General features: G+C 54.2%; 2 long non-coding RNA genes across 2 annotated transcripts; both read right to left on the minus strand.

Annotated features, from left to right (window-relative positions):
* Positions 1 to 1,004: 1,004 nt before the first annotated feature.
* LOC121094293 lies at positions 1,005 to 2,041 on the minus strand. The gene is made up of 2 exons (XR_005829800.1): positions 1,943 to 2,041; positions 1,005 to 1,230 (listed from the first exon to the last, which is right to left on the minus strand). It is a non-coding gene; the product is annotated as an uncharacterized LOC121094293 (long non-coding RNA).
* Positions 2,042 to 8,789: 6,748 nt separating this feature from the next.
* LOC121094149 lies at positions 8,790 to 9,390 on the minus strand. Its single transcript, XR_005829764.1, has 2 exons — positions 9,049 to 9,390; positions 8,790 to 8,896 (listed from the first exon to the last, which is right to left on the minus strand). It is a non-coding gene; the product is annotated as an uncharacterized LOC121094149 (long non-coding RNA).
* Between the last annotated feature and the right edge of the window lie 47 nt (positions 9,391 to 9,437).

Here is a 9,437-nt window from a genome sequence, read left to right on the forward strand (position 1 = left end):
TTTACTTCCCCCGGTCCCAAGCATAGCTGCAGGGTCTCCAGGGGACCTGTGGCTCCTCTGTTGTGCCCTTGCAAACCTGTGAAGAGGAGTGCAGGCAAAGGCTGTGACCAGAGGTTCAGCAGAGACAGATGGAAACCTGGTGGCTGGCAGACCCCACCCTGTCCAAATGGATGCAGGAGCCAAGTGTCACTGGGGTCTGCGGCAACCTGGGGACACCCAGCATGTCCCATCCCAGGGAAGGGGCAGGCGGCGTCCATGAAGCCCAACTCCCTTGCCCTTCAGCCTGGCCCAGGGCTGATTTTAGGTGCAAGAAAACAAAGGACCTGGGACGAGGGTGCAATGAGGCTAATTTTAGCAGCACCAGGAGCATCTCCTGTGCTGGCAGGAGGTGTAGGGGCCTCGGGGTCTCTCCAGAGCTCTCCACAAGCCTCACACCACCTCTGTCCAGCCCTGTGGCTGGGGATGGGGTGTGGGGGGCAGCGGGAAGGAGCCCATGTCCTTGCCCAGGGTGTGTGTCTCATCTCGCCTTGCCGTGGAGGAGAGACAGGCAATGCCAGGGCTGGCAGGCGCTGCCAGGGGGTTATTAATAACCTGCTGAGTCAGGGGGGGCTCTTGGGTTTCAGGATCACAAGACACAGACGCCGAGAGGCTCAGATGGATTCCCCCCTGTTCCTACTTTTTACAGACAGGGACAACTGCTAAGCTGGGTGGGGGCTGCAGCCAGAGCTGGGCGCCTTTGGGCCTCGCTCTCTCTGCAGGGCACCCCAGCCCCATGCTGATGGTCACTGCACCCAGCAGGGATGTAGGGCAAGGACTGGAGCTGCAACATCCCCAAAACACGAGACCTGCCCTAAAGGAAGTAAGCAAGGAGGGCTGGGGCAGAGACACACAGCACTGAACAGCTGTGTCAGGGCATAGTGGCTATACCAGCCCCGTTCCCCATCAGCATAATCAAATCACATCGCCAAGGTCCTTGTAAGATGCAAAGAGAATTGGAAGGATCCTGCAGACACGCACATCGCAATGTCTAATTTCAAGAGTTTTACAGGGGATGATAGGCCTCAGGGGATGGGTCAGCTCCTAGCTAGCACGGGACTGGAGCAGACCTCCCAGAAAGCACATTGTCCCATTCTGGCTGCCGCAGGGTCACCTGTGTTTCCATTGAAGCACTGGACATCGTCACACAGACATGCTGAGGTCTGCTCTGGGATGGCAATTCCTTATGCATTGCTATGGAAAAGTAGTCGGTGATGTGAAACAGATTAACTTTCAGATGCAGCAGCCCGTGGTAGCAGCATGCATTGCCAACACGCAGTTTCTCTAGCAACTACTGTGCAAGAGCAGCTGGAGCAGCAAGAGCCATCCCCAAGACTGAGCCAGGCCCTTGGCAGTGCTGGCAGGGCAGGGGAGGTGCAGGGACCCCTCACATGCAATGTGAGCTCCCATTGCTCACTGGTCTGTGCACTGGGATCCAGACACACCCACTGGCATGGGGTTGCTTCTCTGTGGTTTTGCTTGGCCCCGCTCCCCTTTTGCCCACCCTGTGCCCTGGGTGCACTGAGACAGTTGCCGATCGGGAGGGAGAGCACCCCTGCTTTTGCTGGCAGCATGCTCCAGGCTGGCACCCAGCACCGCCATCTATTTTTCCACCCAGGACAGAACCAAAATAAGCCTGTCTTGCCCCTCCTCAGCAGCTGTTATGGACATCACCCCAGCCACGGTGGTTTCCCCTGGCCCCTCTGTCATGACAGCTTTCAAACCCCGGCATTTGCAATTGCTGTTGCTGTAGCTGCCACTTGCAGTGGCTGAAATAAGTGCAGTGCTGAAGCTCTCTGCTCGACTTCTGCGTCCCCAGAGAGGTCTCTCTTCGTTGTGTAAGGCTGCCGGAGCAGCCGAGCCCCGTTCATTTCAATTAGCCCGATAGCTCTCAAATCCTATTTACCTTTATGGATGTGTTAGCATCTTACTGCTTCCCACACCAGTACAGATTAAAGGGTGAACAAGGAATATGTGCGATGCGATATCACATGCTGACTGTTAACCCTCGCTGCACCCCTTGCAAGACTGACCCACAGCAGTATAGTCCCTCCAATGTGTAAACTGAGACGCAGATAAAGCCATATCGAAGGGACACAGTGAACCTCGCGGAGCTGCGAGCAGCCTGCAGCATTAACCTACAGATTAGCCAGAAACCCAGTCTATACCTTTTGGTTTTAAACAAATATTTTGTTTTAAGCGATGCATCTTTAGGCAGATAAAAACCGGAAAACCCCGGAAAGGCTGTAGTCCCACAAGTCTCTCTTTTGACTAGATGCTGCCTCCCAGCAGGACCTGTCCTTAGGTCCATGTATCTTACTTGGATTTTAACAATCATTTACCATCGCAACACATTCCAGCACTTAAATGAGCTCCTTGAGAGGGAGAGATAAGGTATCAGCTTTCCGGTTCATCCTGCCAGTCTGTCTGCAGCAGATAAGCATGTTGGGCAGCAGGAAAAAGGTTATCTGGAAAGGAAGCTGAGCAACGGTTGCTGTTATTGCAGGAGGCTTTGAAAAAAAGCAACCCCACCAGGAATCCCACATCCCATACAAGCCCTTCCCTGCGGGACATGATTGATGGTTGGAGTCCAGCTGTGCCTTCCTCCCAGGGTGGGAGGCATCTTCCCGTAAGGTGGAGGGGAGAGCTGTCGAGGCAGTCATGCTCTCCCAGGGAAGGTCACAAGCAGAGGCAGGTGCCCAGAAACCTGTTGCTTTCCCTCTCTTGCTCGTCTTTTCTGCTCTGCCCTGAGGAGCTGCAAAGGAGGGGTTTGTTTAGTGTCCCCGCTGCCCCTTCAGCACATTTTGAGTGTTTCTGGGCTGAGGAGCCTGCAAGAGGGAACTTATCTACCCAGAACTAGGGCACTGCTGCTCTGGGTTCGACATGGGGTCCCTGAAAACCAGCACTGATCTCCCACCGATCACTGAGGAACAAAAGTGGGAAGGGGTTTCTGACAGTCGCCAGCCTTTCATAACCCAAGTATCACCTTGCTTTTTGGGATGGGAGAGGAGAAACAAGCCACATAGGGGCCAGGGGATGTTCATTTACAACCTGGTGAAAGCATGCCTTTCCTTTGGATGACTGCTTGTTACTTTATCTTCCGGCCTGTGGTTTGTTTCCTTGTTTGCAGGTGCAGAGATGATGTATGTCATCTAAAAACAAACAAACAAGCAAACAAACAAAACCCCCAGCCATTTCCAGTCAAATTTGCAGACCCCCCTTCTGACTTCTTGTGATCACCCAGGAACAAAAGACCACAGATCACGGCAACACTGGCTCAGGAAATGTCCTGAATCGGGACTGCGGAACAATAACTGGAGCAAATCCTGCCAGGAAGCACTCTGAATCCGCTCAGCCGCCCTCTGGACCTGCCAGCTCCCTCCTGCCTCCCCCTCCCCAAGACATCATCGCTGCATCCCTCCATGTGCTCCTCTGTTTTGCTGATTCCCATTAATCTGTGTTTTATGTAACCCCTGGCTTGCACTGGACACAAAAGCTATGCATTACCATGCTGTTAATACACTACTTTAGGTTTAGGATTTAAAGCAAATAAAACCCCCTTGCTGTCAGTGGAAGCAAACCTTGACAAACCGGCGCTGGCAGCTCCAAGGTGCAAATCCCAATGGGCAGAGGGTACCAGCACTGGGTACATCACAGCTCCTGGCAGTGGACTTGCACCCAGATGTCAGAGGCAGATTCCTTAATCACCAGAGCATCAAGTGTGTTTAACTATTGCACAGGTCCTTGGCTGGAAACAAACATCACTGAACGCTCAAAGCACTTTGGTCTCTGGGCAAGTGTTCCACAAACATCCATCACTGTAGCTCTCAGCTTCTCTTCCCATTGCTATTATTTTAATTAATCTCTGCAGGTCTGACTTTCCAGCACTGATGGTCTTGCACAAGGTTGCTGGTCCTGGGAGAAGTGAGAAAGTCAGAGAGGGTCCCATGGGCGAGGGTGTATTGGAAGGATGCCAGCTTGACCAGTTTGAAATTTGTCAGAAAAACTGGGAGGGATCCCTGTGCAATGCCCAGGTACCCATCCCCATCCTCCAGAGATGCTCAGAGGAACCCCACTATAAAGGCAAGAGCATTGGCATTTCCGATGGCCCGGAGCCTGTGATACCTTGGCCAGCAACATTTGCCACAGGGCTTCCCAGTTGCCGAGACCTGACCTACTCGCCGAGCGCTGTGGCCTCGCCTGGGCATTTGAGCCAATTTGTTCCAACACCACAATTAGCAGTTCATCATGGCCAAGCTGTGAACAAAGCAGCTGTAATACCGCCCAGCTGGAGAGGCCTTTCCTGCTAAGAACCAGGGATTTTCTGGGGGAAACCCTGCTTTGGGGGGGCTGAGGAAACCACTGGCCCCCCAGGCCATCCAGCATCTCCCCGCTGCAGTGGGGCTCAGGCGCTGCTCGGCCTCGCTCAGGCTGTGAGAGGTTAATGGTTTTCAAGTGACTCCTGAGATTAACTTTTCCTAAATCTCCAATTCTTCCTTGCCTACTATTTTTATAAAAAGAAAAGGGGGGGGAAGGCGGTATTTACAAGGGATTTTACTCAAATAATGAAATAAATGTGATCAGCCAAGGGACCTTTAATCCGCTTTGACTCTTGTGTCCTGGGGAACGAACACAGAGATCTTTGCTGCCTCTGAGTCCCAGCAAGGCAGGGAACGAATCAACCCCATCCCTGCCTGCCTGGGGCACAGAGCCCACAGCACCACCCTAAATCCAGTGGTGTACTCACACATGGGCACATCAGCCAGGAACTTTGGGGTCGGTATGGGAGAACACATCTCCCTGCTCCCACCCTGCAGCCACCGTGTCCATGCCTCTGGCTGCAGCCCACCATACCAAGGCAGGAATCAGCCACATCTCTATTTCAGATGACCAAACACACGTAAAAGGCATCAGCTGTGTTCACACATCTTGCACCTGCAGCATCCCCCGCTCCAACAGCACCCTCCCCGGTGCAAGCACATGAAAGGGAGGAACCATCCCATTTCTTTAGGCTTTGCCCAATATATTAAACTTTTAGCCTGGAAATGACATGGTTAGTTATCACTTTAATACAAAAACTTAACTGAAAATCACACAGATGATTCTCCCTAACTGGGGAGAAATCTTCAAACCCCAGAAGGGAGTTTGTGGCTGCCAGGGCCGTCCTGCATGGCTTGGTGCTGCAGGGAGCGGTGTCGGGACTGTGCTGGGAGCTGGTTAAGACCATGGGTCCCTTCACTCACCTCAGAAACACTCCCAGGGAATAAAAGGAGTGTGTTTGGGCAAGAAAACCCAGCACGGGGTGAACCAGAGCCACACCTGTGCTACGGCAGGGAGACCTGTTACACAACAGCCTTCCTAATTCCTGCCGAGCCCTCAAATCCGCCATCCTACTCGCTGGGTGCCAGCCAGCACCCACGCTGCCCTCCCTGCTGGCTGCTGCATCCTGGGGGACACACACGGACTGAGCCACCCCTTCCTGGGGGGTAGCAGAGAGGACCCCCTCAGCAGCCCCATGGCAGGGAGGGCAGCACAGCCCTGGTGTGGGAATGTCCCATCTCCATTTCAGCACAGCCCCAGCCACAAATGTACAAACCAGCTTGTTGGAGTAAAACACCAGCTTAGGTTGGGGAGGGGGGAACCGAACACCCCAGCCGTGATTCTCCCATATGCCCAAAGATATAATCCAGATTTGCTACTTGCCCTGGCACCCTTTTTTTTTTTTTTTAATAAATTAAAATCTCTTTTTGCTGCTGAGCATAATCGGCATTAGGGCAAGGGGAGGGGGAATCTTTCAGTGTATGCAGCAGAGTCACAAATGAAATCACCGCCACTGCAGCCTGGGACTCTCCTGGCTGCATGGACCCATATGGTGCTGATGGCAGAGCCCCCGAACCCATGTCCTGCCCTTGCTTCCTCTGGGGCATTTTCTTAATTAATGTCTTAGATAAACTGAAAGGCAGAAGATGCCATGGTGAGGGCTTGTTCATTTCTTCTGGGACGGAGAGGTCCTGGCTTGGGAAAGACCACTCCTCCCCAAGCCTCACACTGAGCCCTGCATGGCTGAATCTGGGGATCTGAAGGTTCAGGGAAGATACTCATATCCCTGGGAAATCCTGAAGGAGCTGAAACCATTTGTCCTTTTGCCGCCCCACAGCCACATCATGGCCGTGGCGAGCATCCGCACAGAGCAGCCCTGGTGTCCTGCTCAAGCTCACCCAGGACAGCCGGGGCTAAACTTCTGTGTGAGCATCAGCTTGAGCACCAGAAGAGTGGAGAATGAGGCACAAAAATTATTGGCCTCAGCCACTGGTTTACAAGTAACACACGCGTGCAAGGCCCACTGACGTTTCTTACAGCCACTGCTAAATCAGGCTAGTGGAGAACACAGCTGGGCAATGCCTCCAGCACATTGCACGAGAGCCCATGGTCCGGCAGTGCTGCCGGTGCTGAGCCCCAGTCCCAGCCCTCCAGCACCCTCTGAGCAAGGAGAACACCCTCCTCAGGCTGCAGGGCTTTTGGCAGAGGCGTGCTGCATTCACGCTCCTCCTCGCCAGCAGCAACTGAGGGCCGGAAGGCAGATGGCACCCGCACAGGTCGAAAGCCCAAAGCCCAGGGAGACCGTCCTGCCCTTTGTGTTGCTGTGCCCTCCTCGCCCCTGAGCAAAACCACTCAGGATCTGGCCCTGGGTGCCTGTGAGTGCAGCACAGGGTGCTGAATCCCGCACCACGCTGCCTCCCGGCTCCCTGGCACAGCCCAGGGTAGTGTTGCTTGGACCGAAAGCTGAGGACCGTCCTCGCAGATTGTCCCTTCTCAGTGGAAAAGCCTGGTTTTCCTGTCACTGCTCCCCATGTGCCGCTGCCCACATGGCTGTGTCCCCAGGGGGGGTGAGCTGGGGGTCTCCTGCCTTCCCCCAAGAGGTAATAGGTAACCCAGCCACAGCCTGTCCTGTTTGTTGGGTGACAGGGACGGGTGGGGACATGGGACACAGGCCAGGCAGCCCCACGGTACTGTCATCCCCCGCTGTTGCTATAGAGACAGAAGCTGGTTTTCACCGCAGTGATGCTGGTTGTTTCTGAGCAGTACCCTCGGCATGGCAGGCAGCCGAGAGAGAGGGACAAGGATCGCCTTGCCGTGAGGGCTGGGCATGGCCAAGGCAAGGCCCTGTCGGGTCTTTCCTGGTGCCTCTGTGCCCAGATCTGCACTCACCTTTTGGGGGCTCCCCCAAAACCTTCCCTGCAGCGAGCACGTGAGCGCCAGGGCTCCCCCGCTCTGGGCACTGAAGTCCTGGGGAGCGGAGGGGGCAGGCTGCGTGGGTGCCAAGGAGAAAGACTCCCCAGAGAAACTCTGTGTGGGAGCAAGCCCTGTCCTGCGAACCCCAAATTACCCTGGGGAGTCACCCCAACTCACCTCCCCCGGCTCTCCTGCCTTGCTTTGCAACTATGTGCGGGGATGAGATGGGCTCAGCTGATGTTGCGCACCAGAGCAGCTTCTCCAGGCCACACTCTCCTGACTGCACCAGCAAGGACCAGGAGTAACTCCTCCAAAGCCATCCTGGACGTACCAGGAGAAGACAACGCAAGTGCAAGGAAGCCTGGACCCAGTGACGTGGCTGTAGGTGCATCCAGCCTCTTTGCAAAGGTTCAGTGAAACCCAGAGTTACAAAGCGAGAGCTTCCCACAAAGCAGTCAGGGAAATCTCCCCCTGCTCCCTGCCTCTTCAGGTACCCACCACCTCCAGCCACGCAGAGGGGCGTACACACGCCATCAGAGCTGCCGGAACAGGCCTCCATCCTTCCTAGGGGTGAGGATCAACTCTGCCAAGTGTAATAATGCCTGGAAGAAAGAAAAAGCACCGTAGCTCGCTTCTTCACATACGTCTTTGCAGGAGGAGGAGGCTGGCAAAGAAAAGCCTTGATGCGCGGTAGCACACCTCTGCTCCCACCCACAGCAGCGCTCCCGTTGAAACAAGCAGCAGCAGGGGAGTGGGGCAGCACCCACCACCCCCCGTCGCTCTGCCTGCTACTGCACCAACCTGCCGCCCTCCGGGGATAGCCAGCAAGACCCAGAGCTCTGCCCTTTCCTGAACACACTCCGTGACAGCCCTTCCCGAGGGACCCTGGCACAGCTCACCCCTGGGGAGCTCCATGGGAGGCTCGTCTTTAAAAGGACACGGTAGCCCTCCTTACCGTGCTTCTGCTCCAGCCTCGGAGCCGGCAGTGGCTCCCAAGGCTCTGCGCTGACATCCCAGCTGGAGATGCATGCCAGGGATAGATTTTCTGTTTAGCTTCTTTTCATATTAAGTTATCAAAGAACAACAAATGTTAGCAGGTTGCAACAGTCATTACCTGCATGTTTTCTCCTCACCAGCAGCCCCTGTAGGAAGAGGCTCCCCAACACGCAGCGATAGATGAGAGGACAAGACCCAGCTGCTCCCTGGCCTTGCACACCAGGTACATTTTGCTCACTTGGGACAGACAGGAGGAGAAGGATGTCAGGATCCCTTCATTCTGCAGGACACATCCAGCCAGGGAAGGTGCAGGTAGTGTCCATCACCTGCCAAACATCAACCTCTCTTCTAAGGACAGAGAAACCACAGGGAACTGGAAAGTCCTGTGCAAAACATGGGATTTTCTTAGTTGTGAGGGGTGATCTGTCTCAGAGACACCACGCTGAGCATGGCCATCACCTGAGTAAAGATCAGCCAGGTCTCAAGATGGCTCCTTGTCAATAATGGGAAGGAACAGCACCATGTCTGGGCATCAAAATATATTCAGTAATCTCAGACCGGTTCACGGGCATCAGTTACCTCAGCCTTACAATCAAGGAAGGTCAGGAGTGCTCTCCTCGTTTCATATGGGCTAAGACATAGAAATGTTCAGAGTTTACCTCTGTAACGAGGTTACAGCTAAGCAAGCAGAGGCAGGAGTACTGGCAGTGCTGCCTCCCTGCCCTCTAGCTCACTGGCACAGCTGCGTGTACCAGAAAACAGTCAATGCTGTACAAGACTTACCTTGGAAATTCCCATCCACAGCATCGTTTGGCATAATTATAAAATCATGGCCATGAAGAGAAAAAAAGACTCTTTGCTGTGTATCTAGACCTGCTTTGCAAAATCACCATGATCCAGCACAATGCCTGTTCAATTACTCCCTATTGGGATGAAAATGGACAACTTGTATTTGTCCTTTACCAGCCCAGAACATCCCCCACACCCTCACAGAGCAGGTGTTTGAGCAGCAGATGAAAGGCTGGCCTCAGCGTGCCACCTTCAACATCCTGAGCACCCATCTAGGTCCACCCCATCCAAAGCAAACCATTTAAGTGATCTTTTGCTTCTCCTTGGTCAGCAAGGCTGCAGGACCTGCTCCAAGTTGAACACATATCTCAAAGCTACACTGA

Source organism: Falco naumanni, chromosome 9 (genome assembly GCF_017639655.2).
Source record: "Falco naumanni isolate bFalNau1 chromosome 9, bFalNau1.pat, whole genome shotgun sequence".
NCBI lineage: Eukaryota > Metazoa > Chordata > Aves > Falconiformes > Falconidae > Falco > Falco naumanni.